The sequence below is a fragment of the Scyliorhinus torazame genome, unplaced genomic scaffold (assembly GCF_047496885.1).
Source record: "Scyliorhinus torazame isolate Kashiwa2021f unplaced genomic scaffold, sScyTor2.1 scaffold_613, whole genome shotgun sequence".
NCBI lineage: Eukaryota > Metazoa > Chordata > Chondrichthyes > Carcharhiniformes > Scyliorhinidae > Scyliorhinus > Scyliorhinus torazame.
In genome coordinates, this window is record NW_027308340.1 from 1 (window position 1) to 26,902 (window position 26,902).

The 26,902-nt window shown below is 73.7% G+C and overlaps 1 protein-coding gene across 1 annotated transcript in view; it reads left to right on the forward strand.

The window, feature by feature from the left end:
- Window positions 1-7,355: 7,355 nt before the first annotated feature.
- The window catches only part of LOC140406558 (multiple epidermal growth factor-like domains protein 8), a gene marked incomplete at its 3' end in the record, with an annotated part of 113,550 nt that continues 94,003 nt past the window's right edge, over window positions 7,356-26,902 (forward strand). The window contains exon 1 of the mRNA XM_072494553.1: window positions 7,356-7,425. The remainder of the gene's footprint in view (window positions 7,426-26,902) is intronic.

The window sequence follows — 26,902 nt, forward strand, 5'->3', positions numbered from 1 at the left end:
GGGGTGGAGGGGGGAGAGAGGAGGGGAGGGGAGAGAGGAGGGGGAGGGGAGAGGGAGGGGGAGGGGGAGAGGGGAGGGGGGAGGGGGAGAGGGGGGGAGGGGGGAGAGGGGAGGGGGGGAGGGGGAGAGAGGAGGGGGGTGGAGGGGGAGAGAGGAGGGGGTGGAGGGGGAGAGAGGAGGGGGGTGGAGGGGGAGAGAGGAGTGGTGGGTGGAGGGGGGGAGAGAGGAGGGGGGGTGGAGGGGGGAGAGAGGAGTGGGGTGGAGGGGGGAGAGAGGAGGGGTGGAGAGGAGGGGTGGAGAGGAGGGGTGGAGAGGGGGTACAGAGGGGGGAGAGAGGGGGGGTGGAGAGAGGGGGGTGGAGGGGGGGCGAGGGGAGGGGGGAGAGAGGGGAGAGAGGGGTGGAGGGGGGAGAGAGGGGGGGTGGAGGGGGGAAGAGAGGCGGTTGTGGGGGGAGAGAGGGGGGGAGCGAGGGGGGAGGGGGAGGGGAGAGGAGGGGGGGAAGAGGGGGGAAGAGGGGGGGAGAGGAGGGGGAAGAGGGGGGGAGAGGAGGGGGGAGAGAGGAGAGGGAGGGGGGAGAGAGGAGCGGGGTAGGGGGGAGAGGAGGGGGGAGAGAGGAGCGGGGAGGGGGGAGAGAGGGGGAGGGGGGAGAGAGGAGGGGGAGAGGTGGGGGGAGGGGGGGAGGGGAGGGGGGAGGGGGAGAGAGGAGGGGGAGGGGTGAGGGGGAGAGAGGAGGGGGGGTGGAGGGGGGAGAGAGGAGGGGGTGGAGGGGGAGAGAGGAGGGGGAGGGGGAGAGAGGAGGGGGAGGGGGGAGAGAGCAGGGGTTGGGGAGAGGGGGGAGAGAGGAGGGGGGTGGAGGGGGAGGGGGGGGGTGGAGGGGGAGGGGGGAGGGGGATGGGGGGTGGAGGGGGAGAGAGGAGGGGGGTGGAGGGGGGAGAGAGGAGTGGGGTGGAGGGGGGGAGAGAGGAGGGGTGGAGTGGGGGTACAGCGGGGGGAGAGAGGGGGGTGGAGGGGGGGAGAGAGAGGGGGGAGAGAGGGGGGTGGGGGGAGAGAGGGGGGTGGGGGGAGAGAGGGGGGTGGGGGGAGAGAGGGGGGGTGGAGGGGGGGAGAGAGGCGGTTGTGGGGGGAGAGAGGGGGGTGGAGGGGGGAGGGGGGAGAGGAGGGGGAGAGGAGAGAGGAGGGGGGAAGAGGGGGGGGGCAGGGAGCTGAGGGGGAGGGGGAGAGAGGAGGGCGGGAGGAGGGGGGAGGGTGGGAAGAGGGGGGGAGGGGGCAGGGAGCTGAGGGGGAGGGGGAGGGGGAGAGAGGAGGGCGGGAGGAGGGGGGAGCGGGAGAGAGGAGGGGGGAGAGAGGAGGGGGAGAGCGGGAGAGAGGAGGGGGAGAGGGGGAGAGAGGAGGGGGGAGAGAGGAGGAGGGGGGGGGAGAGAGGAGGAGGAGGGGGGGAGAGAGGAGGAGGAGGGGGGGAGAGAGGAGGAGGAGGGGGGGAGAGAGGAGGGGGAGTGGGGGAGAGAGGAGGGGGAGGGGGGGAGAGGGGGTGGGGGAAGAGAGGGGGTGGAGGGGGGAGAGAGGAGAGGGAGTGGGGGAGAGAGGAGGGGAGGGGGGGAGGGGGGGAGAGGGGGGTGGGGGAAGAGAGGGGGGAGGGGGAGAGAGGGGGTGGAGGGGGGAGAGAGGAGAGGGGGGAGAGAGGGGGGTGGAGGGGGAGAGTGGGGGGTGGAGGGGGAGAGTGGGGGGTGGAGGGGGAGAGAGGGGGTAGGAAGGGGGGTAGGAAGGGGGGGTAGGAAGGGGGGTAGGAAGGGGGGGTAGGGAGGGGGGAGAGAGGAGGGGGGAGGGGTGAGAGGGGAGGGGGAGAGAGGAGGAGGAGGGGAGAGAGAGGAGGGGGAGAGAGCGGGGGAGGGGAGGGAGAGGGGGGAGTGAGCGAGGGGGAGAGGGGGTGGAGGGGGAGGGGGAGAGAGGGGGGGAGGGGGACGAAGTGGGGAGGAGGGGGGAGAGGGGGGAGGGGGACGAAGTGGGGAGGGGGAGGGGGGAGAGAGGAGGGGGAGGGGGGAGAGAGGAGGGGGAGGGGGGAGAGAGGAGGGGGGAGGGGGGAGAGAGGAGGGGGAGGGGGGAGAGAGGAGGGGGAGGGGGGAGAGAGGAGGGGGAGGGGGGAGAGAGGAGGGGGAGGGGGGAGAGAGGAGGGGGGAGAGAGGAGGGGGGAGAGAGCAGGGGGAGAGGGGAGGGGGAGAGAGGAGGGGGAGGGGGGAGAGAGGAGGGGGAGGGGGGAGAGAGCAGGGAGGAGAGTGGAGGGGGAGGGGGAGGGGGGAGAGAGGACGGGGAGGGGGGTGAGAGGAGGGGGAGGGGGGAGAGAGCTGGGAGGAGGGGGAGAGAGGAGGGGGGGAGGGAGGGAATGAGGAGGGGGCGAGGGGGAGGGGAGGGTGTAGGAGGGGGAGGGGGTAGGAATGGGGAGGGGGAGAGAGGAGGGGGAGGGGGTGGGGAGGGGGAGGGGGAGAGGGAGAGAGGAGGGGGAGGGGGGAGAGAGGAGGGGGGGTGCAGGGGGGAGAGAGGAGGGGGAGAGAGGAGGGAGGGGGAGGAGGGAGAGAGGAGGGGGAGGAGGGAGAGAGGAGGGGGGACAGAGGCGGGGGAGAGAGGAGGAGGGGGCGGAGAGAGAGGGGGGAGAGAGAAGGGGGAGGGGGGAGAGAGGAGGGAGGGGGAGGGGGGGGAGAGAAGAGGGGGTGGAGTGGGAGAGGAAGGGGAGGGGGAGGGGGACAGAGGCGGGGGAGAGGGAGGGGGGAGAGAGGAGGAGGGGGCGGAGAGAGAGGGGGAGAGAGAGGGAGGGAGGGGGGGACTGGGGGAGAGGGAGGAAGGGGGAGGGAGGGAGGGGGGAGAGAGATGGGGGGAGGGGGGGAGAGAGATGGGGAGGGGGGGGGAGAGAGATGGGGGAGGGGGGGAGAGAGATGGGGGTGGAGGGGGAGAGTGGAGGGGGGTGGAGAGGGGGGAGAGAGGGGGGTGGAGAGGGGGGGCGAGGGGGGAGAGAGGGGGGTGGAGAGGGGGGAGAGAGGGGGGTGGAGGGGGAGAGAGGGGGTAGGAAGGGGGGAGGGGGGACGGGGGAGAGGGGAGGGGGGACGGGGGAGAGGGGAGGGGGAGTTGGGAGGGGGGACGGGGGAGAGGGGAGGGGAGGTGGGAGGGGGGAGAGAGAGGAGGAGGAGGGGGGGAGGGGAGGAGAGAGGAGGGGAGAGAGAGGAGGGGAGGGGGAGGGGGGAGGGAGTAAGGGGGTGGAGGGGAGAGGGAGCGGGGGAGGGGGGAGAGGGAGGAGGGGGACGAAGTGGGGAGGGGGGAGGAGGGGGGAGGGGGAGAGAGGAGGGGGGAGAGAGGAGGGGGAGAGAGGAGGGTGGGAAGAGAGGAGGGGGAGGGGGAGAGGGGAGGGGGAAGGAGGAGAGAGGGGGAGATAGGGGGGGGTGGAGGGGTGGAGGGGGTGGAGAGAGGGTGGGTGGAGGGGTGGAGGGGGGGAGAGAGGAGGGGTGGAGAGAGGAGGGTGGAGGGGGGGAGAGGAGGGGGGAGAGGAGGGGGGAGAGGAGGGGGGGAGAGGGGAGAGGGGAGAGGAGGGGGGGGAGAGGGGAGAGGGGGGGAGAGGGGGGGGAGAGGGGGGGTGAGGGGGGGGAGAGGGGAGAGGGGGGGAGAGGGGAGAGGGGGGGAGAGGGGAGAGGGGAGAGGGGGGGAGAGGTGGGGGGAGAGGGGAGAGGGGGGGAGGGGTGGGGGGAGAGGGGAGAGGGGGGGGAGAGGGGAGAGGGGGGGGAGGAGGGGGGGGAGAGGGGAGAGGGAGAGGGGGGGAGAGGGGGGGAAGAGGGGAGAGGGGGGTGGAGAGGGGGGTGTAGGGGGGGGAGGGGGGTGTAGGGGGGAGAGAGGGGAGAGAGAGGGGTGGATGGGGCGGTGAGAGTGGGAGAGAGGAGGGGGAGGGCGGTAGGGGGGAGAGGGGGAGGGGGGAGAGAGGAGGGGGAGGGGGGAGAGGGGGAGGGGGGGAGAGAGGAGGGGGAGGTGGAGGGGAGAGAGGGGGGTGGAGGGGGCGGAGGGAGGGGAGGGGGAGGGGGGAGAGAGGAGGGGGAGGGGGGAGGGCGGTGGGGGGCAGGGAGGAGGGGGAGAGAGGAGGAGAGAGAGGAGGGGGGAGGGGGGAGAGAGGAGGGCGGAGGGGGGTAGAGAGGGGGGGGAGAGGGGGGAGGAGGGAGCGGGGGGAGGGAGCGGGGGGTGGAGGGAGGGGGAGATGGGGGAGAGGGGAGGGAGAGGGAGGGGAGGGGGGAGGGGGAGAGAGGAGGAGAGGGAGGGGGGAGAGAGGAGGGGGTGTGGAGGGGGGAGAGAGGGGGGTGGAGGGGGGGTGGAGGAGGGGAGAGAGGAGGAGGGGGGAGGGAGAGGGGGGAGAGAGGAGGGGGGAGGGGAGAGAGGAGGGGGGAGGGGGGGAGAGAGGAGGGGGTAGGGGGGAGAGAGGAGGGGGAGGGGGGAGAGAGGAGGGGGAGAGAGGAGGGGGGAGGGGGGAGAGAGGAGGGGGTAGCGGGGAGAGAGGAGGGGGGAGGGGGGAGAGAGGAGGGGGAGGGGCGAGAGAGGAGGGTGGGAGGGGGAGGGGGAGAGAGGAGGGGGGAGGGGGTAGAGAGGAGGGCGGTTAGGGGGAGGGGGGAGAGAGGAGGGGGAGGGGCGAGAGAGGAGGAGGGGTTAAGGGGAGGGGGGGAGAGAGGAGGATGGGGGGGTGGAGGGGGGGAGAGAGGAGGGGGGGTGGAGGGGGGACAGAGGAGGAGGGGAAGGGGGGGGAGAGAGGAGGGGGAGGGGGGGGAGAGAGGAGGGGGAGGGGGGGGAAGAGAGGAGGGGGAGAGTCAGTGGGAAGAGTGAATCTCCTGCCGGCCAGGTAATGCCTCCAATGTTGCACAGCTTCTACTATGGCATGGGCCTCCTTTTCGACTGAGGAGTGGCGGATTTCGGAAGCAAGGAGGGTACGAGAGAAGAAGGCCACGGGTCTGCCCGCTTGATTGAGGCTGGCCGCCAGAGCTACGACGGATGCATCGCTCTCGACTTGGACCCGTTGGTCGAGAGGGTCCGTCTGCTCCATGCTAACCCCCAGTACGCCTACGTGGCATACCCCGACGGCCAACAAGACACGGTCTCCCAACGGGACCTGGCGCCCGCCGGAACCCCACGCACATTCCAGCCGCCAGTCCCACCCTCTCCTCCACCGCAGCACCTTACAGGAGGATCGGTACTTCCGCTGGCCCCGTCTAGGCCCCCCCACCCACCGACGCCCCCCGCAGGCGCTCCCTTCCCAGGTCAACCGTTTTCCCCACCAGCTGCACCAGGAGTGTCGAAGCTGCCATGGAGATCGAAGCCAGGCTCCCGGAGTCACAGATGCCCGAGCCTCCACCATAGTCACCACCGAAGCTCCGACGATCGCAGAGGACGTCCAGGGCCCCCGGTCGACTGATTGCTTCATTTTAATTGTAATCTGTAAATATAAACCATCAAATGTACATAGCTTTCAGAATTGTAAATAGTTACTAAACATTGTACGGAGGTATTACGGTAACTCCATAACGAATTATACCATGTTGCTATGTTTTGTAGTTTCAGGCCATCACCCCCGCCGGACTCTTTTAACAGGGGGTGAATGTGGTTTTATAGGTATTACGGTACCTGACAGGCTAAAGCACCATTGGTGGAAACTGTATGCTTTCTAGTGGTAGAATGTATGATAGCTCCGCCCTGATAGGCGGGGTATAAGAACCCATGCCGCCCCAGCAGCCTTCATTCTGTACCTGAGCTGCTGGTGGGGGAAACATCTAGCTTATTAAAGCCTTCAGTTGGACTACAACCTCGCTTTAGTGGTCATTGATCGTGCATCATTCAGCTATGAATGGGGCCGGGAAAAAGAGTGAGAAAGTCATTGTGATAGGGAATACTATGGTCAAGGAAACTAGAATTTCCACGGCCACAGGTGCAAATCCAAGAAGAAAAGTTGCCTGCCTCACGATGGGCAGCGATGTCACAGAGCGATGTGGAGCCTAGAGGTGGTAGAGTTTTCAAGATCATGATTAGGGTGGCACTTGCTGCTTCACAGTGCCAGAGACCCAGATTTGATTCTGGCCTTGGATGACTGTCTGTGTGGAGTTGGGCCTTCACCCTGTGTTAGTGTGGGTTTCCTCCGAGTGCTCCGGTTTCCTCCCACAATCCAAATAAGTGCAGGTTAGGTGGATTGGCCATGCTAAATTGTCTCTTAGTGTCCAAAGGTAGGTGAGATTACGGGAATAGGGTTGGGGGGGCTATGTAGGGTGCTCTTTCAGAGGGTCGGTGCAGACACAATGGGATGAATGGCCTCCCTCAACACAAGGAACTCTAGGAGGGACATAGTTAGGGTGGAGAGGTCGGAACTTTTCCCCTTAGCGGAGGGGTCAATAACTGGGGGGCATACATTTAAGGTCAGGAGCTGGAGATTTAGAGATTTGAGGAAAAGATTTTTCACCTGAACGATGGTGGGAATCTGGAACTCATTGTCTGAAAGGGTGGGAGAGATGGGAAACTTTACATTTAAGAAGCATTTAGATGAGCAGTTGAAATACCATAGCATGAAGAGTGGCACGGTGTCGCAGTGGTTAGCACTGCTGCCTTATGGCACCGAGGACCCGGGTCTGATCTCGGCCCTGGTTCACTCTGCACATGTAGATTACACATTCTCCCCGACCTGCGAGGGTCGCACCCTCACAACCTAAAGATGTACCGGTTGGTGGATTGGCCACGCTAAGTTGGTAAAATGTAAAAAACGAAACACCATGGCATGCAAGGTATGGACCAAGTGCTGTAAAATAACATTAGAATAGATGGGTGCTTGATTGCTGGCACGCACATGATGGGCCAAAGGGCCTTTCTGGATTGAGAACATGCAAAAAAGGCCCTTTGGCCCATCATGTGCATGCAGCAATCAAGCACCCCATCTATTCTAATTACTTAGTGGCAGTCATATAGATTGAGAACACGCAAATGACTCTGCCAATAAGTGTGAATGACGAGGAAAGAGCAAATCTGATGATTTGCAGAGAGCTGGCACAGGGGCGAGGTGGGGCCAGGATCTGGGCGTGCTGTTCAACTCGATGTCGACAACAACCTGAAGAGGGAAAGAACAAGATCGGGGGCAGAGCGATGAACTTGCAGAGGGCCAGCTAGCATGCGAACAATGGCCAACGGGTCTCTTGTATAACCAGGATTTGTGATGTGGATGGGTGGGAATGAATGGCTGGCCTCCAGGGGGATCCACCGCCGTCCGGTTCCTATTGGCCGCTGAGTGGATCCCTGACACCAACCAAAGGGATGGCGGATTCCTCGTTGCTCATTGGCTCAGAGGATCCGTTACCAGGCGACGGCACCTCTGACCTGCCGCCTTCGCCTCGCGAGATCCGAACAGGTCAACAAAGATGGAGTCAAACCGGAGTGAGTGAGAAAATAGAGGGGGGGGGCGGGAGAGGGAAGAGGGGACGCGGGGGGGGGGGGGGGGGGGGGAGGGAAGAGGGGACGCGGGGGGGAGGGGGGAGGGAAGAGGGTCGCGGGGGGGGGGGGGGGGAGGGAAGAGGGGACGCGGGGGGGGGGGGGGGAGGGAAGAGGGGACGCGGGGGGGGGGGGGGGAGGGAAGAGGGGACGCGGGGGGGGGGGGGAGGGAAGAGGGGACGCGGGGGGGGGGGGGAGGGAAGAGGGGACGCGGGGGGGGGGGGGAGGGAAGAGGGGACGCGGGGGGGGGGGGGGGGAGGGAAGAGGGGACGCGGGGGGGGGGGAGGGAAGAGGGGACGCGGGGGGGGGAGGGAAGAGGGGACGCGGGGGGGGGAGGGGGAGGGGACGCGGGGGGGGGGGGGGGGGAGGGAAGAGGGGACGCGGGGGGGGGGGGGGAGGGAAGAGGGACGCGGGGGGGGGGGGGGGGAGGGAAGAGGGGACGCGGGGGGGGGGGGGGGAGGGAAGAGGGGACGCGGGGGGGGGGGGGGAGGGAAGAGGGACGCGGGGGGGGGGGGGGGGAGGGAAGAGGGGACGCGGGGGGGGGGGGGGGAGGGAAGAGGGGACGCGGGGGGGGGGGGGGAGGGAAGAGGGGACGCGGGGGGGGGGGGGGGGGAGGGAAGAGGGGACGCGGGGGGGGGGAGGGAAGAGGGGACGCGGGGGGGGGGGGGAGGGAAGAGGGGGACGCGGGGGGGGGGGGGGAGGGAAGAGGGGACGCGGGGGGGGGGGGGAGGGAAGAGGGGACGCGGGGGGGGGGGGGAGGGAAGAGGGGACGCGGGGGGGGGGGGGGAGGGAAGAGGGGACGCGGGGGGGGGGGGGGAGGGAAGAGGGGACGCGGGGGGGGGGGGGGGAGGGAAGAGGGGACGCGGGGGGGGGGGGGAGGGAAGAGGGGACGCGGGGGGGGGGGGGGGAGGGAAGAGGGGACGCGGGGGGGGGGGGGGGAGGGAAGAGGGGACGCGGGGGGGGGGGGGGGGGGGAGGGAAGAGGGGACGCGGGGGGGGGGAGGGAAGAGGGGACGCGGGGGGGGGGGGGAGGGAAGAGGGGACGCGGGGGGGGGGGGGAGGGAAGAGGGGACGCGGGGGGGGGGGGGGGAGGGAAGAGGGGACGCGGGGGGGGGGGGGGGAGGGAAGAGGGGACGCGGGGGGGGGGGGGAGGGAAGAGGGGACGCGGGGGGGGGGGGGGGAGGGAAGGAGGGGACGCGGGGGGGGGGGGGGGAGGGAAGAGGGGACGCGGGGGGGGGGGAGGGAAGAGGGGACGCGGGGGGGGGGGGGGGAGGGAAGAGGGGACGCGGGGGGGGGGGAGGGAAGAGGGGACGCGGGGGGGGGGGGGAGGGAAGAGGGGACGCGGGGGGGGGGGGGGGGAGGGAAGAGGGGACGCGGGGGGGGGGGGGGAGGGAAGAGGGGACGCGGGGGGGGGGGGGGAGGGAAGAGGGGACGCGGGGGGGGGGGGGAGGGAAGAGGGACGCGGGGGGGGGGAGGGAAGAGGGGACGCGGGGGGGGGAGGGAAGAGGGGACGCGGGGGGGGGGAGGGAAGAGGGGACGCGGGGGGGGAGGGAAGAGGGGACGCGGGGTGGGGGGGGAGGGAAGAGGGGACGCGGGGGGGGGGGGGGAGGGAAGAGGGGACGCGGGGGGGGGGGGGGAGGGAAGAGGGGACGCGGGGGGGGGGGGGAGGGAAGAGGGGACGCGAGGGGGGGGGGGGGGGGGGGGGAAGAGGGGACGCGCGGGGGGGGAAGAGGGGACGCGCGGGGGGGGGGAAGAGGGGACGCGCGGGGGGGGGGGGGGGAGAGGGAAGAGGGGACGCGCGGGGGGAGGGGGAGGGGGAGGGAAGAGGGTACGCGCGGGGGGGGGGGGGGGGGGGGGGAGGGAGGGAGGAGGGAGGGAGGAGGGAAGAGGGTACGCGCGGGGGGGGGGGGGGGGGGGGGGGGAAGGGGAAGGAAGAGGGGGCGCGGGGGGGGGGGGGGGGGGAGGAGGGAAGAGGGGGGGGGAGGAGGGAAGAGGGGACGCGGGGGGGGGGGGGGAGGAGGGGGGAAGAGGGGACGCGGGGGGGGGGGGAGGAGGGAAGAGGGGACGCGGGGGGGGGAGGGAAGAGGGGACGCGGGGGGGGAGGGAAGAGGGGGGGGGGGAGGGAAGAGGGGACGCGGGGTGGGGGGAGGGAAGAGGGGACGCGGGGGGGGGGAGGGAAGAGGGGGGGGGGGAGGGAAGAGGGGACGCGGGGTGGGGGGAGGGAAGAGGGGACGCGGGGGGGGGCGGGAGAGGGAAGAGGGGACGCGGGGGGGGGCGGGAGAGGGAAGAGTGGACGCGGGGGGGGGCGGGAGAGGGAAGAGGGGACGCGGGGGGGGGCGGGAGAGGGAAGAGGGGACGCGGGGGGGGGGGGAGGGAAGAGGGGACGCGGGGGGGGGGGGGGAGGGAAGAGGGGACGCGGGGGGGGAGGGAAGAGGGGACGCGGGGGGGGGGAGGGAAGAGGGGACGCGGGGGGGGAGGGAAGAGGGGACGCGGGGGGGGGAGGGAAGAGGGGACGCGGGGGGGGGCGGGAGAGGGAAGAGGGGACGCGGGGGGGGAGCGGAGGGGGAGGGGGGGGGAGCGGAGGGGGAGGGGGGGGGAGAGGCGGAGGGGGAGGGGGGGAGAGGGGAGGGGGGGGGGAGAGGGGAGGGGGGGGAGAGGGGAGAGGGGGGGGAGAGGAGGGGGGGGGGGGAGAGGGGAGGGGGGGGGAGAGGGGAGAGGGGGGGGAGCGGGGGGGGAGAGGAGGGGGGGGGAGCGGGGGGGGGGGAGAGGCGGGGGGGGGAGAGGCGGGGGGGGGAGAGGCGGGGGGGGGAGCGGAGGGGGGGGGAGAGGAGGGGGGGAGCGGAGGGGGGGGGGAAGAGGGGACGCGGGGGGGAGGGAAGAGGGGACGCGGGGGGGAGAGGGAAGAGGGGACGCGGGGGGGGGGGGAGGGAAGAGGGGACGCGGGGGGGGGGGAGGGAAGAGGGTACGCGCGGGGGGGGGGGGAGAGGAGGAGGGAAGGAAGAGGGAAGGAAGAGGGGACGCGGGGGGGGGGGGGGGGGGAGGGGAGGGAAGAGGGGACGCGGGGGGGGGGGAGGGGAGAGGGGACGCGCGCGGGGGGGGGGGGAAAGAGGGGACGAGGGGACGCGGGGGGGGGGGAGGGAGGGAAGAGGGGGGGGGGGAGGGAGGGAAGAGGGGACGCGGGGGGGGGGGGGGGAGGGAAGAGGGGACGCGCGGGGGGGGGGGGAGGGAAGAGGGGACGCGGGGGGGAGGGAAGAGGGGACGTGGGGGGGGGGAGGGAAGAGGGGACGCGGGGGGGGGGAGGGAAGAGGGGACGCGGGGGGGGGGAGGGAAGAGGGGACGCGGGGGGGGGAGGGAAGAGGGGACGCGGGGGGGTGGGGGGGAGGGAAGAGGGGGGGGGAGGGAAGAGGGGACGCGGGGGGGAGGGAAGAGGGGACGCGGGGGGGGGAGGGAAGAGGGGGGGGGGAGGGAAGAGGGGACGCGGGGTGGGGGGAGGGACGAGGGGACGCGGGGGGGGGCGGGAGAGGGAAGAGGGGACGCGGGGGGGGGGGGGGGAGGGGGGGGGAGGGAAGAGGGGACGGGGGGAGGGAAGAGGGGACGGGGGGAGGGAAGAGGGGATGCGCGGGGGGGGGGGGGAAGAGGGGGGGGGGGGAGGGAAGAGGGGGGGGGGGGAGGGAAGAGGGGACGCGGGGGGGGGGGGAGGGAAGGGGGGGGGGAGGGAAGAGGGGACGCGGGGGGGGGAGGGAAGAGGGGACGCGGGGGGGGGGAGGGAAGAGGGGACGCGGGGGGGGGGAGGGAAGAGGGGACGGGGGGGACGGGGGGGAGGGAAGAGGGGACGCGGGGGGGGGGGAGGGAAGAGGGGACGCGGGGGGGGGGGGGGAGGGAAGAGGGGACGCGGGGGGGGGGGGGGAGGGAAGAGGGGACGCGGGGGGGGGGGAGGGAAGAGGGGACGCGGGGGGGGGGGGGAGGGAAGAGGGGACGCGGGGGGGGGGGGGAGGGAAGAGGGGACGCGGGGGGGGGGGGGGAGGGAAGAGGGGACGCGGGGGGGGGGGGAGGGAAGAGGGGACGCGGGGGGGGGGGGGGAGGGAAGAGGGGGACGCGGGGGGGGGGGAGGGAAGAGGGGACGCGGGGGGGGGGGGGGGGAGGGAAGAGGGGACGCGGGGGGGGGGGGGAAGAGGGGACGCGCGGGGGGGGGAAGAGGGGACGCGCGGGGGGGGGGGGGGGGGGGGGGAGGGAAGAGGGGACGCGCGCGGGGGGGGGGGGGGGGGGGGGGGGGGGGGGAGGGAGGGAAGAGGGGACGCGGGGGGGGGGGGGGAGGGAAGAGGGGACGCGGGGGGGGGGGGGGGGGGGGGGAGGGAAGAGGGGACGCGGGGGGGGGGGGAGGGAAGAGGGGACGCGGGGGGGGGGGAAGAGGGGACGCGGGGGGGGGGAGAGAGGGGACGGGGGAGGGAAGAGGGGACGCGGGGGGAGGGAAGAGGGGACGCGGGGGGGGGGGAGAGGGAAGAGGGGACGCGGGGGGGGGGAGAGGGAAGAGGGGACGCGGGGGGGGGGGAGGGAAGAGGGGACGCGGGGGGGGGGGAGGGAAGAGGGGACGCGGGGAGAGGGAAGAGGGGACGCGGGGGGGGGGAGGGAAGAGGGGAGGCGGGGGGGGGGGAGGGAAGAGGGGACGCGGGGGGGGGTGGAGGGAAGAGGGGACGCGGGGGGGGGGGAGGGAAGAGGGGACGCGGGGGGGGGGAGGGAAGAGGGGACGCGGGGGGGGAGGAGGGAAGAGGGGACGCGCGGGGGGGGGGGGGGGGGAGGGAAGAGGGACGGGGGGGGAGGGAAGAGGGGACGCGGGGGGGGGGGAGGGAAGAGGGGACGCGGGGGGGGGGGGGAGGGAAGAGGGGACGCGGGGGGGGAGGAGGGAAGAGGGGACGCGCGGGGGGGGGAGGGAAGAGGGGACGCGGGGGGGGGGGAGGGAAGAGGGGACGCGGGGGGGGGGAGGGAAGAGGGGACGCGGGGGGGGGGGGGAAGAGGGGACGCGCGGGGGGGGGGGAGGGAAGAGGGGACGCGGGGGGGGGGGGGAGGGAAGAGGGGATGGGGGGGGGGAGGGAAGAGGGGATGGGGGGGGGGGGGAGGGAAGTGGGGATGCGGGGGGGGGAGGGAAGAGGGGACGCGGGGGGGGGGGAGGGAAGAGGGGACGCGGGGGGGGGGGGAAGAGGGGACGCGGGGGGGGGGGGGAGGGAAGAGGGGACGCGGGGGGGGGGGGAGGGAAGAGGGGACGCGGGGGGGGGGGGGGAGAGGGAAGAGGGGACGCGCGGGGGGGGGGGGGGGAGAGAGGGAAGAGGGGACGCGGGGGGGGGGGGGGAGGGAAGAGGGGACGCGCGGGGGGGGAGGGAAGAGGGGACGCGCGCGGGGGGGGGGGGGGGGGGAGAGAGAAGAGGGGGCGCGGGGGGGGGGGGGGGGAGAGAAGAGGGGGCGCGGGGGGGGGGGGGGGGAGAAGAGGGGGCGCGGGGGGGGGAGGAGGAAGAGGGGGGGGAGGAGGGAAGAGGGGACGCGGGGGGGGGGGGGAGGAGGGAAGAGGGGACGCGGGGGGGGGGGGGGGGGAGGGAAGAGGGGACGCGCGGGGGGGGGGAGGGAAGAGGGGACGCGGGGGGGAGGGAAGAGGGGACGCGGGGGGGGGAGGGAAGAGGGGACGCGGGGGGGGGGAGGGAAGAGGGGACGCGGGGGGGTGGGGGGGAGGGAAGAGGGGGGGGGGGAGGGAAGAGGGGACGCGGGGGGGGGGGGGGGGGAGGGAAGAGGGGACGCGCGGGGGGGGGGGGGGGGGAGGGGGAGGGGGAGGGGGAGGGAAGAGGGTACGCGCGGGGGGGGGGGGGGGGGGGGGGGGGTACGCGCGGGGGGGGGGGGGGGGGGGGGGGGGGGGTGGGGGGGGGGGGGGGGGGGGGTGGGGGGGGGAGGGGAGGGGAGGGGGGGGGGGAGGGGAGAGGGGGGAGGGAAGAGGGGACACGCGCGGGGGGGGGGGGGGGGGGGGGGGGGGGAGAGAGAGGAGGGAAGAGGGGGGGGGGAGGAGGGAAGAGGGGACGCGGGGGGGGGGGGGGGGGGGAGGAGGGAAGAGGGGACGCGGGGGGGGGGGGGGGGGGGGGGAGGAGGGGACGCGCGGGGGGGAGGGAAGAGGGGACGCGGGGGGGAGGGAAGAGGGGACGCGGGGGGGGGAGGGAAGAGGGGACGCGGGGGGGGGGAGGGAAGAGGGGACGCGGGGGGGTGGGGGGGGGAGGGAAGAGGGGACGCGGGGGGGGGAGGGAAGAGGGGACGCGGGGGGGGGGAGGGAAGAGGGGACGCGGGGGGGTGGGGGGGGGGGGAGGGAAGAGGGGACGCGGGGGGGGGGAGGGAAGAGGGGACGCGGGGGGGGGAGGGAAGAGGGGGGGGAGGGAAGAGGGGACGCGGGGTGGGGGGAGGGAAGAGGGGACGCGGGGGGGGGGAGGGAAGAGGGGGGGGGAGGGAAGAGGGGACGCGGGGGTGGGGGGAGGGAAGAGGGGACGCGGGGGGGGGCGGGAGAGGGAAGAGGGGACGCGGGGGGGGGGGGCGGGAGAGGGAAGAGTGGACGCGGGGGGGGGGGGGCGGGAGAGGGAAGAGGGGACGCGGGGGGGGGGAGGGAAGAGGGGACGCGGGGGGGGAGGGAAGAGGGGACGCGGGGGGGTGGGGGGGAGGGAAGAGGGGGGGGGGGGGAGGGAAGAGGGGACGCGGGGGGGGGAGGGAAGAGGGGACGCGCGGGGGGGGGGGGAGGGGGAGGGGGAGGGAAGAGGGTACGCGCGGGGGGGGGGGGGGGGGGGGGGGGGGAGGGAGGAGGGAAGAGGGGACACGCGCGGGGGGGGGGGGGGGGGGGGGGGGGGGGGGGAGGGAAGAGGGGGGGGGGGGGGGAGGAAGAGGGGGGGGGGAGGAGGGAAGAGGGGACGCGGGGGGGGGAGGAGGGAAGAGGGGACGCGGGGGGGGGGGAGGGAAGAGGGACGCGCGGGGGGGGAGGGAAGAGGGGACGCGGGGGGGAGGGAAGAGGGGACGCGGGGGGGGGGAGGGAAGAGGGGACGCGGGGGGGGCGGAGGGAAGAGGGGACGCGGGGGGGGGGGAGGGAAGAGGGGACGCGGGGGGGGGGAGGGAAGAGGGGACGCGGGGGGGGCGGAGGGAAGAGGGGACGCGGGGGGGGGGAGGGAAGAGGGGACGCGGGGGGGGGGGAGGGAAGAGGGGGGGGAGGGAAGAGGGGGACGCGGGGTGGGGGGAGGGAAGAGGGGACGCGGGGGGGGGGAGGGAAGAGGGGGGGGGAGGGAAGAGGGGACGCGGGGTGGGGGGAGGGAAGAGGGGACGCGGGGGGGGCGGGAGAGGGAAGAGGGGACGCGGGGGGGGGGGGCGGGAGAGGGAAGAGTGGACGCGGGGGGGGGGGCGGGAGAGGGAAGAGGGGACGCGGGGGGGGCGGGAGAGGGAAGAGGGGACGCGGGGGGGGGGGCGGGAGAGGGAAGAGGGGACGCGGGGGGGGAGGGAAGAGGGGACGCGGGGGGGAGGGAAGAGGGGACGCGGGGGGGGAGGGAAGAGGGGACGCGGGGGGGGGGCGGGAGAGGGAAGAGGGGACGCGGGGGGGGGAGCGGAGGGGGAGGGGGGGGAGAGGGGGGGGGGAGAGGGGGGGGGGGAGGGGGGAGAGGGGGAGAGGGGGGGGAGCGGGGGGGGAGAGGAGGGGGGGGAGCGGGGGGGGGCGGGGGGAGAGGCGGGGGGGGAGAGGCGGGGGGGGGAGAGGCGGGGGGGGGGGGAGAGGCGGGGGGGGGAGAGGAGGGGGGGAGAGAGGAGGGGGGGGGGGAGAGGAGGGGGGAGCGGAGGGGGGGGGGAGCGGAGGGGGGGGGGGGAGAGGAGGGGGGGGGGGGAGAGGAGGGGGGAGCGGAGGGGGGGGGGGAGCGGAGGGGGGGGGGAAGAGGGGACGCGGGGGGAGGGAAGAGGGGACGCGGGGGGGGGGGAGAGGGAAGAGGGGACGCGGGGGGGGGGGGGGAGGGAAGAGGGGACGCGCGGGGGGGGGGGGGGGGTGGGGGGGGGAGAGGAGGAGGGAAGGAAGAGGGAAGGAAGAGGGGACGCGGGGGGAGGGAAGAGGGGACGCGGGGGGGGGGAGAGGGAAGAGGGGGACGCGGGGGGGGGGGAAGAGAGGGAGGAGGGGACGCGGGGGGGGGGGGAGAGAGGGAGGAGGGGACGCGGGGGGGGGGCGGGAGAGGGAAGAGGGGACGCGGGGGGGGGAGGGAAGAGGGGACGCGGGGGGGAGGGAAGAGGGGACGCGGGGGGGGGAGGGAAGAGGGGACGCGGGGGGGGGGGCGGGAGAGGGAAGAGGGGACGCGGGGGGGGAGCGGAGGGGGAGGGGAGGGGGGGGAGGGGGAGGGGGGGGAGCGGAGGGGGAGGGGGGGGGAGAGGCGGAGGGGAGGGGGGGGAGAGGGGAGGGGGGGGGAGAGGGGAGAGGGGGGGGGAGAGGGGAGAGGGGGGGGGGAGAGGGGAGAGGGGGGGGGAGAGGAGGGGGGGGGAGCGGGGGGGGAGAGGAGGGGGGAGAGGAGGGGGGGGGGAGCGGGGGTGGGGGAGAGGGGGGGGAGAGGCGGGGGGGGGAGGCGGGGGGGGAGCGGAGGGGGGGGGAGCGGGGGGGGGGGAGCGGGGGGGGGGGAGCGGAGGGGGGGGGAGGGGGGGGAGAGCGGAGGGGGGGGAGAGCGGGGGGGGGAGCGGGGGGGGGGAGCGGAGGGTGGGGGAGAGCGGAGGGGGGGGGAGAGCGGAGGGGGGGGGAGAGGAGGGGGGGGGAGAGGAGGGGGAGGGGGGGGGAGAGGAGGGGGAGGGGGGGGGAGCGGGGGGGGGGAGAGGAGGGGGAGGGGGGGGGAGAGGAGGGGGAGGGGGGGGAGAGGAGGGGGAGGGGGGGGAGAGGAGGGGGAGGGGAGGGGGGGGGAGCCGGAGGGGGGGGGGAGCAGGGGGGGGGAGAGAGAAGGGGGGGGTGCGGGGGGGGGGGAGAGAGAAGGGGGGGGGGGAGCGGGGGGGGGGGAGAGAGAAGGGGGGGAGCGGAGGGGGGGGAGGGGAGGGGAGCGGAGGGGGGGAGGGGAGCGGAGGGGGGGGAGAGGGGGGGGAGGGGAGCGGAGGGGGGGGAGAGGGGGGGAGGGGAGCGGGGGGGGGGGGAGAGAGAAGGGGGGGGAGGGAGCGGGGGGGGGAGAGAGAAGGGGGGGAGCGGCGGGGGGGGGGAGAGAGAAGGGGGGGGAGCGGAGGGGGGGGGAGAGAGAAGGGGGGGGGAGAGAGAAGGGGGGGGGAGGGGGGAGCGGGGGGGGGGAGGGAGAGAGGGGGGGAGCGGGGGGGGGGAGGGAGAGAGGGGGGGGGAGGGAGAGAGGGGGGGGGAGCGGAGGGGGGGGAGCGGAGGGGGGGGGGCGGGGGGGGAGAGAGAAGGGGGGGAGAGAGAAGGGGGGAGAAGGGGGGGGAGAGAGAAGGGGGGAGCGGGGGGGGGAGAGAGAGAGGGGGGGGGAGGGAGAGAGGAGGGGGGTGGGGGAGGGGGGGGGGAGGGAGAGAGGAGGGGAGGGGGGGAGCGGAGGGGGGGGAGAGCGGAGGGGGGGAGAGAGGTGGGGGGAGCGGAGGGGGGGGAGCGGGCGGGGAGAGAGAGAAGTGGGGGGGGAGCGAGGGGGGGAGGGAGGAGAGAGGGGGGGGGGAGGGAGAGAGGGGGGGGAGAGAGGCAGGGGGGGGGAGGGAGAGAGGGGGGGGAGGGAGAGAGAGAGGGGGGGGAGGGAGAGAGAGAGGGGGGGGGGAGGGAGAGAGGGGGGGGAGAGAGAGGGGGGGGGAGAGAGAGAGGGGGGGGGGAGAGAGAGAGGGGGGGGGAGAGAGAGAGGGGGGGGAGAGAGAGAGGGGGGGGGGAGGGAGAGAGGGGGGGGGAGCGGAGGGGGGGGAGAGGGGGGAGGGGGGGAGAGAGAGGGGGGGGAGAGAGAGGGGGGGGAGAGAGAGGGGGGGGAGAGAGAGAGGGGGGGGGGAGAGAGGGGGAGGGAGAGAGGGGGGGGAGGGAGAGGGGGGGGGGAGCGGAGGGGGGGGAGAGAGGGGGGAGGGGGGGGGAGAGAGAGGGGGGGGAGGGAGAGAGTGGGGGGGGGAGGGAGAGAGGGGGGGGAGAGAGGGGGGGGGAGCGGGGGGGGGGAGCGGAAGGGGGGGGGAGCGGAGGGGGGGGAGCGGAAGGGGGGGGGGAGCGGAAGGGGGGGAGAGAGAGGAGGGGACGGGGGGGAGAGAGAGGAGGGGACGGGGGGGGAGAGAGAGGAAGGAGGGGACGGGGGGGAGAGAGAGGAGGGGACGGGGGGGGGGAGAGGGAGGAGGGGACGGGGGGGGGGGGAGAGGGAGGAGGGGACGGGGGGGGGAGAGAGAGGAGGGGACGGGGGGGGAGAGAGAGAGAGGAGGGGGGGGGGAGAGAGAGAGAGGAGGGGGGGGGGAGAGAGAGGAGGGGACGGGGGGGGAGAGAGAGGAGGGGGGGGGGGGGGGAGAGGGAGGAGGGGACGGGGAGGGGAGAGAGAGGAGGGGACGGGGCGAGGGGAGAGAGAGGAGGGGGGGAGAGAGAGGAGGGGGGGGGGGGGAGAGAGGTCGGGGGGGAGAGAGAGGAGGGGACGGGGGGGAGGGAGAGAGAGGAGGGGGGGGGGAGAGAGAGGAGGGGACGGGGGGGGGGGAGAGAGGAGGGGACGGGGGGGGGGGAGAGAGGTCGGGGGGGGGGGAGAGAGGAGGGGACGGGGGGGGGGGGAGAGAGGATGGGGGGAGGGAAGAGAGGAGGAGACGGGGGGTGAGAGAGGAGGAGACGGGGGGGGAGAGAGGAGGAGACGGGGGGGGGAGAGAAGAGGGGACGGGGGGGGGAGAGAAGAGGGGACGGGGGGAGGGGAGAGAGGGGGGGAGAGAGGAGGGGACGGGGGGAGGGGAGAGAGTGGGGGGGAGAGAGGAGGGGGGGGGGAGAGAGGAGGGGACGGGGGGAGCGGAGAGAGGGGGGGAAGAGAGGAGGGGACGGAGGGGGGGAGAGGGAGGAGGGGACGGGGGAAGAGAGGAGGGGACGGAGGGAGGGAGAGGGAGGAGGGGACGGGGGGGAGAGGGAGGAGGGGACGGGGGGGGAGAGAGGGGGGAGAGGGAGGAGGGGACGGTGGGGGGAGAGGGAGGAGGGGACGGGGGGGGGAGAGAGGGGGGAGAGGGAGGAGGGGACGGTGGGGGGAGAGGGAGGGGGGACGGGGGGGGGGGGAGAGGAGGAGGGGACGGGGGGGGGGAGAGGGAGGAGGGGACGGGGGGAGAGGGAGGAGGGGACGGGGGGAGAGGGAGGAGGGGACGGGGGGAGAGGGAGGAGGGGACGCCGGGGGGGGGGGAGAGAGGGAGGAGGGGACGCGGGGGGGGGGGGAAGAGAGGGAGGAGGGGACGCGGGGGGGGGGGGGAGAGAGGGAGGAGGGGACGCGGGGGGGGACATAGGGAGGAGGGGACGCGGGGGAGGAGGGGACGCGGGGGGGGGGAGAGAGGGAGGAGGGGACACGCGGGGGGGGGAGAGGGAGGAGGGGACGCGGGGGGGGAGAGAGAGGGAGGAGGGGACGCGGGGAGGAGGGGACGCGGGGGGGGAGAGAGGGAGGAGGGGACACGCGGGGGGGGAGAGGGAGGAGGGGACATGCGGGGGGGGGAGAGGGAGGAGGGGACGCGAGGGGGGAGAGGGAGGAGGGGACGCGAGGGGGGGAGAGGGAGGCGGGGACGCGGGGGGGGGAGAGAGGGGAGAGGGGGGGGGAGGAGGGGGGAGAGAGGGAGGAGGGGGGGGAGGGAGGAGGGGGGGAAGAGAGGGGGAGAGAGGGAGGAGGGGGGAAGAGAGGGGGAGAGAGGGAGGAGGGGGGGAAGAGGGGGGGAGAGAGGGAGGAGGGGACGCGGGGGGGGGAGAGAGGGAGGAAGGGGACGCGGGGGGGAGAGAGGGAGGAGGGGACGCGGGGGGGGGGAGAGGGAGGAGGGGACGCGGGGGGGGGAGAGAGGGAGGAGGGGACGCGGGGGGGTGAGGGAGGAGGGGACGCGGGGGGGGAGAGAGGGAGGAGGGGACACGGGGGGGAGAGAGAGAGGAGGAGGGGACGCGGGGGGGGAGAGAGGGGACGCGGGGGGGGAGAGAGAGAGGGAGGAGGGGACGCGGGGGGGGGGAGAGAGGGAGGAGGGGACGCGGGGGGGGGAGAGAGAGGGAGGAGGGGACGAGGGGGGGGGAGAGAGGGAGGAGGGTGGGAGAGAGGGAGGAGGGGGGGGAGAGGGGGAGGGAGGGGACGAGGGGGGGGGAGAGAGGGAGGAGGTGGGAGAGAGGGAGGAGGGGGGGGAGAGGGGGAGGAGGGGGAGAGAGGGAGGAGGGTGGGAGAGGGGGAGGAGGGGGGGAGATGGAGGAGGGGACGGGGGGAGAGGGAGGAGGGGACGGGGGGAGAGGGAGGAGGGGGACGGGGGGAGAGGGAGGAGGGGACGGGGGGAGAGGGAGGAGGGGACGCCGGGGGAGAGGGAGGAGGGGACGGGGGGAGAGGGAGGAGGGGACGGGGGGAGAGGGAGGAGGGACGGGGGGAGAGGGAGGAGGGACGGGGGGAGAGGGAGGAGGGGACGGGGGGAGAGGGAGGAGGGGACGGGGGGGAGAGGGAGGAGGGACGCCGGAGGGGGGGGGGAGAGAGGGAGGAGGGGACGCGGGGGGGGGGAAGAGAGGGAGGAGGGGACGCGGGGGGGGGGGGGAGAGAGGGAGGAGGGGACGCGGGGGGGGGACATAGGGAGGAGGGGACGCGGGGGAGGAGGGGACGCGGGGGGGGGGAGAGAGGGAGGAGGGGACACGCGGGGGGGAGAGGGAGGAGGGGGACGCGGGGGGGGGAGAGAGAGGGAGGAGGGGACGCGGGGAGGAGGGGACGCGGGGGGGGAGAGAGGGAGGAGGGGACACGCGGGGGGGGAGAGGGAGGAGGGGACATGCGGGGGGGGAGAGGGAGGAGGGGACGCGAGGGTGGGGAGAGGGAGGAGGGGACGCGAGGGGGGGAGAGGGAGGCGGGGACGCGGGGGGGGGAGAGAGGGGAGAGGGGGGGGGAGGAGGGGGGGGAGAGAGGGAGGAGGGGGGGGAGGGAGGAGGGGGGGGAAGAGAGGGGGGGAGAGAGGAGGAGGGGGGGAAGAGAGGGGGGGGAGAGGGAGGAGGGGACGCGGGGGGGGGAGAGAGGGAGGAGGGGGACGCGGGGGGGGGAGAGAGGGAGGAGGGGACGCGGGGGGGGTGAGGGAGGAGGGGACGCGGGGGGGGAGAGAGGGAGGAGGGGACACGGGGGGAGAGAGAGAGGGAGGAGGGGACGCGGGGGGGGGAGAGAGGGGACGCGGGGGGGGAGAGAGGGGACGCGGGGGGGGAGAGGGGACGCGGGGGGGGGAGAGAGAGAGGGAGGAGGGGACGCGGGGGGGGGGGGGGAGAGAGGGAGGAGGGGACGCGGGGGGGGGAGAGAGAGGGAGGAGGGGACGAGGGGGGGGAGAGAGGGAGGAGGGTGGGAGAGAGGGAGGAGGGGGGGGAGAGGGGGAGGAGGGGACGAGGGGGGGGAGAGAGGGAGGAGGGTGGGAGAGAGGGAGGAGGGGGGGGAGAGGGGGAGGAGGGGGAGAGAGGGAGGAGGGTGGGAGAGAGGGAGGAGGGGGGGGAGAGGGGGAGGAGGGGGGGAGATGGAGGAGGGGACGCGGGGGGGGGGAAGAGAGGGAGGAGGGGACGCGGGGGGGGGAGAGAGGGAGGAGGGGACGCGGGGGGGGGGAGAGAGGAGGAGTGGACGCGGGGGGGGGGAGAGAGGGAGGAGGGGACGCGGGGGGGGAGAGAGTGAGGAGGGGACGCGGGGGGGGAGAGAGTGAGGAGGGGACGCGGGGGGGGGGGGGAGAGGGAGGAGGGGACGTGGGAGGAGGGGACGCGGGGGGGGGAGAGAGAGAGGGAGGAGGGGACGCGGGGGGGGGGGAGAGAGAGAGGGAGGAGGGGACGCGGGGGGGGGAGAGAGGGAGGAGGGGACGCGGGGGGGGAGAGAGTGAGGAGGGGACGCGGGGGGTAGAGAGTGAGGAGGGGACGCGGGGGGGGGGGGAGAGGGAGGAGGGGACGTGGGGAGGAGGGGACGCGGGGGGGGGGAGAGAGAGAGGGAGGAGGGGACGCGGGGGGGGGGAGAGAGAGAGGGAGGAGGGGACGCGGGGGGGGAGAGAGGGAGGAGGGGACGCGGGGGGGGGGGGGGAGAGAGGGAGGAGGGGACGCAGGGGGGGGGGGAGAGAGGGAGGAGGGGACGCGGGGGGGGGGGGAGAGAGGGAGGAGGGGACGCGGGGGAGGAGGGGACGCGGGGGGGGGAGAGAGGGAGGAGGGGACACGCGGGGGGGGAGAGGGAGGAGGGGACGCGGGGGGGGGGAGAGCGGGAGGAGGGGACCCGGGGGGGGGAGAGAGGGAGGAGGGGACACGTGGGGGGGGGAGAGGGAGGAGGGGACGCGAGGGGGGGGAGAGGGAGGGGGGGGAGAGGGAGGAGGGGACGGGGGGGGAGAGGGAGGGGGGCAGAGGGAGGGGGGGAAAAGGAAAGAGAGAGGGGGGGGAGAGAGGAGGGGGGGGAGAGAGGAGGAGGGCGGAGAGAGGAGGAGGGCGGAGAGAGGAGGAGGGCGGAGAGAGGAGGAGGTAGGGGGTGGGGGGAGAGAGAGGAGGAGGTGGGGGGTGGGGGGAGAGGGAGGAGGGGACGGGGGGGGAGGGAGGAGGGGACGGGGGGAGGGAGAGGGAGGAGGGGACGGGGGGAGAGGGAGGAGGGGACGGGGGGAGAGGGAGGAGGGGACGGGGGGGGGGAGAGGGAGGAGGGGACGGGGGGGGGGAGAGGGAGGAGGGGACGGGGGGAGAGGGAGGAGGGGACGGGGGGGAGAGGGAGGAGGGGATGGGGGGGGGAGGCAGGAGGGGATGGGGGGGGGAGAGGGAGGAGGGGACGGGGGGGAGAGGGAGGAGGGTATGGGGGGAGAGGGAGGAGGGTATGGGGGGGAGAGGGAGGAGGGGATGGGGGGGTGGAGAGGGAGGAGGGGACGGGGGGGGAGAGGGAAGAGGGGACGGGGGGGAGAGGGAGGAGGGGACGGGGGGGGGAGAGGGAGGAGAGGACGGGGGGGCGGGAGAGGGAGGAGGGGACGGGGGAGGAGGGGACGGGGAGGAGGGGACGGGGGGTAGAGGGAGGAGGGGACGGGGGGGAGAGGGAGGAGGGGACGGGGGGGGGAGGGAGGGGGGGGGAGAGGGAGGAGGGGACGGGGGGGAGAGGGAGGAGGGGACGGGGGGGGGAGAGGGAGGAGGGGACGGGGGGGGGGGGGAGGAGGGGACGGGGGGGGAGGGGGGGGAGAGGGAGGAGGGGACGGGGGAGGGAGAGAGGAGTGGGAGGGGCAGAGAGAGGAGGGGACGGGGGGGGGAGAGAGGAGGGGACGGGGGGGGTGGGAGAGGAGGGAACGGGGGGGGGAGGGAGAGAGAGGAGGGTACGGGGGGGAGGGGGGAGAGAGGAGGGGACGGGGGGGGGGAGAGAGGTCGGGGGGGAGAGAGGAGGGGACGGGGGGGCGGAGAGAGGATGGGGGGGGGAAGAGAGGAGGGGAGAGAGGAGGGGACGGGGGGGGAGAGAGGGGGGGAGGGGAGAGAGGGGGGGAGAGAGGAGGGGACGGGGGGAGGGGAGAGAGTGGGGGGGAGAGAGTGAGGGGGGGACGGGGGGAGGGGAGAGAGTGGGGGGAGAGGAGGGGACAGGGGGGGGAGGGGGGAGAGAGGAGGGGACGGGGGGAGGGGAGAGAGTGGGGGGGAGAGAGGAGGGGAGAGAGTGGGGGGGGAGAGAGGAGGGGACGGGGGGAGGGGAGAGAGGGGGGGGAAGAGAGGAGGGGACGGGGGGGGGGGAGAGTGGGGGATGAGAGGTGGGGGAAGAGAGAGGGGGGGGAAGAGAGAGGGGGGGGAAAGGAAAGAGAGAGGGGGGAGAGAGGAGGAGGGGGGAGAGAGGAGGAGGGGGGAGAGAGGAGGAGGGGGGAGAGAGGAGGGGACGGGGGGGGGAGAGAGGTCGGGGGGGAGAGAGGAGGGGACGGGGGGGGGGAGAGAGGATGGGGGGGGGAAGAGAGGAGGGGAGAGAGGAGGGGACGGGGGGGGAGAGAGGGGGGGAGAGGAGAGAGGGGGGGAGAGAGGAGGGGACGGGGGGAGGGGAGAGAGTGGGGGGGAGAGAGTGAGGGGGGGACGGGGGGAGGGGAGAGAGTGGGGGGAGAGGAGGGGACGGGGGGGGAGGGGGGGAGAGAGGAGGGGACGGGGGGAGGGGAGAGAGTGGGGGGGAGAGAGGAGGGGAGAGAGTGGGGGGGAGAGAGGAGGGGACGGGGGGAGGGGAGAGAGGGGGGGGAAGAGAGGAGGGGACGGGGGGGGAGAGTGGGGGATGAGAGAGGGGGGGAAGAGAGGGGGGGGAAGAGAGAGGGGGGGGAAAGGAAAGAGGGAGGGGGGAGAGAGGAGGAGGGGGGAGAGAGGAGGAGGGGGGTGAAGAGAAGAGGGGCGTGAAGAGAAGAGGGGGGTGAAGAGAAGAGGGGGGGGAAGAGAAGGGGGGGGGAAGAGAAGAGGGGGGGGAAGAGAGTGGGGGGGAAGAGAAGAGGGGGAGAGAGTGGGGGGGAAGAGAAGAGGGGGGGAGAGAGGAGGGGGGGGGAGGAGAGGGGTGGGAGAGGAGAGGGGTGGGAGAGGAGAGGGGTGGGAGAGGGGGTGGGAGAGGGGGGGAGAGTGGGGGGGGAAGAGAAGAGGGGAGGGGGAGAGAGGAGGGGGGGTGGGAGAGAGAGTGGGGGGGAAGAGGAGGGGGGGAAGAGGAGGGGGGCGGAAGAGGAGGGGGAGGGGGGGGAGGGGGGGGGGGTAAGAGAAGAGGGGGGGGGAGAGGAGGAGGGGTGGGGAGAGGGGGGGAGAGAGGAGGGGACGGGGGGAGGGGAGAGAGTAGGGGACGGGGGGAGGGGAGAGGGGGGGTGAGCGAGGAGGGGAGAGGGGGGGGAGAGAGGAGGGGACGGGGGGGGGAGAGAGGAGGGGACGGGGGGGGAAGAGAGGAGGGGACGGGGGGGGGGGAAGAGAGGAGGGGACGGGGGGGTGAAGAGAGAGGGGGGGAAAGAGGAGAGGGGGTAAGAGAGAGAGGGAGGGAAGAGAGGGGGGGGTGGGAGGGGGGGGAGAGAGTGGGGGGGAAGAGAGTGGGGGGGAAGAGAGTGGGGGGGAAGAGAAGAGGAGGGGGGAGGAGTGAGGGGGGGAGGAGAGGGGGGAGGAGCGGGGGTGGGAGAGGGGGGGGGTGGGAGAGAGGGGGTGTTGGGAGAGGGGGGGTTGGGAGAGGGGGAGAGGGGGGAAGAGAAGAGGGGAGGGGGAGAGAGGAGGGGGGTTGGGAGAGAGATGGGGGGGAGAGGGGTGGGGAGTGGGGGGGGAGAGGGGGGGAGGCGAGGAGGGGGGGAGGAGAGGAGGGGGGGAGAGGAGAGCGGAGGGGGGGAGAGGAGAGGAGGAGGGGGGGAGGAGAGGAGGGGGGGGCGGAAGAGGAGAGGGGGGGAAGAGGAGGGGGGAGGGAAGAGGAGAGGGGAGGGAAGAGGAGAGGAGGGGGGAGAGGGGGGGAGGGAAGAGGAGAGGAGGGGGGGGAGAGGAGGGAAGAGAGGGAGAGGAGGGGGGGAGAGGAGGGAGGGGGAGGGGGGAAGAGAGGGGGAGGGGGGGAGAGAGGAGGAGGGGGGGGGAGAGAGGGGACGGGGTGGGGGGGGAGCGACAGAGAGAGAGAGGCAGAGAGAGTGTCGTGTGAGAGTACCTTTAAGAAATGGGTGTTTATTACTGCAGTGACTGTCGCTGGCGGGCAGGGTGGAAGCAATTAAGATGATGGTCCTCCCGAGGTTCTTATTTGTATTTCAATGTCTCCCTATACTAATCACTAAGACCTTTTTTAATAAAATAGACAGGAGCATCACGAGCTTCGTGTGGGCAGGGAAAGTTCCGAGAGTAAGGAGGGGGTTCCTTCAGCGTAGTAGGGACAGAGGAGGATTGGCACTACCGAACTTGGGCGATTACTATTGGGCCGCCAATGTGGCAATGATACGTAAATGGATGATGGAGGGTGAGGGAGCGGCGTGGGAAAGACTGGAGAGAAAGTCCTGTAAAGGGACGAGTTTAGAGGCGCTGGTGACGGCGCCGCTACCGATCTCACCTAAAAAGTTTACCACGAACCCGGTGGTGGCGGCAACATTGAATATCTGGGGACAGTGGAGGCGACAGAGAGGGGTGCGGGGAGCCCTGGTGGGGTCCCCAATCAGGAACAACCATAGGTTCGCCCCAGGAAGAATGGATGGAGGATTTCAGAGCTGGTTCCAGTTGGGAATTAGGAGGGTGGGAGATTTATTTATAGATGGGACTTTTGCGAGCTTGGGAGCATTGGAGGAAAAGTATAAGTTGCCCCGGGGAAATTTCTTGAGATATATGCAGGTGAGGGCATTTACTAGACAACAGGTGAGGGAATTTCCATTGCTCCCGACACAGGGGATACAGGACAGGGTGCTTTCAGGGGTGTGGGTCGGAGAGGGCAAGGTGTCAGAGATTTACCGAGAGATGAGGGAAGAGGGGGAGGAGTCGGTGGGCGAACTAAAAGGAAAGTGGGAAGAAGAACTAGGGGAGGAGATAGAGGAGGGTATGTGGGCTGATGCCCTAAGCAGGGTAAATTCCTCTTCCTCATGCGCCAGGCTTAGCCTGATTCAATTTAAGGTGCTACATAGAGCACACATAACGGGAGCAAGATTGAGCAGGTTCTTTGGAGTGGAGGACAAATGTGGGAGGTGTGGCGGGAGCCCGGCAAACCACGCACATATGTTTTGGGCATGCCCGGCACTGGAAGGGTATTGGAAGGGAGTGACGGGAGTGATTTCGCGGGTGGTGAAGGCCCGGGTCAAACCAGGCTGGGGGTTAGCTCTATTTGGAGTTGCGGAAGAGCCGGGAGTGCAGGAGGCGAAAGAGGCCGACGTTGTGGCCTTTGCGTCCCTAGTAGCCCGGCGCAGGATCCTACTCATGTGGAAGGAGGCGAAACCCCCCGGACTGGAGGCCTGGGTAAATGATATGGCGGGGTTCATTAAACTGGAGCAGATAAAGTTTGCCCTGAGGGGATCGGCTCAAGGGTTCACCAGGCGGTGGCAGCCATTTCTCGACTACCTAGGGGAACGTTAGAGGGAAGACAGATGACCAGCAGCAGCAACCCAGGGGGAGGGGGGGGGGGGGGGGAGGGGGGGGGGTTTAGTTTAGGTCAAAGATAAAGGGGTTTTGTTACTTGTGTATTGTTTAAAATTTCTGTATTGTTATTGTTGCGTTTGCTTTGTAAGAGGGGAAAAATTGTTGTTTGGGAAAAAATTTTCAATAAAACATTTATAAAAAAAAAAAAAATTACTGCAGTGATGTCAGAGAGTGGGTGGAGCTGGGCTGTCTGTCAGCTTTTTACTTTCGCTTTCGTCTTTTTGCTGCTGAGTGGGTT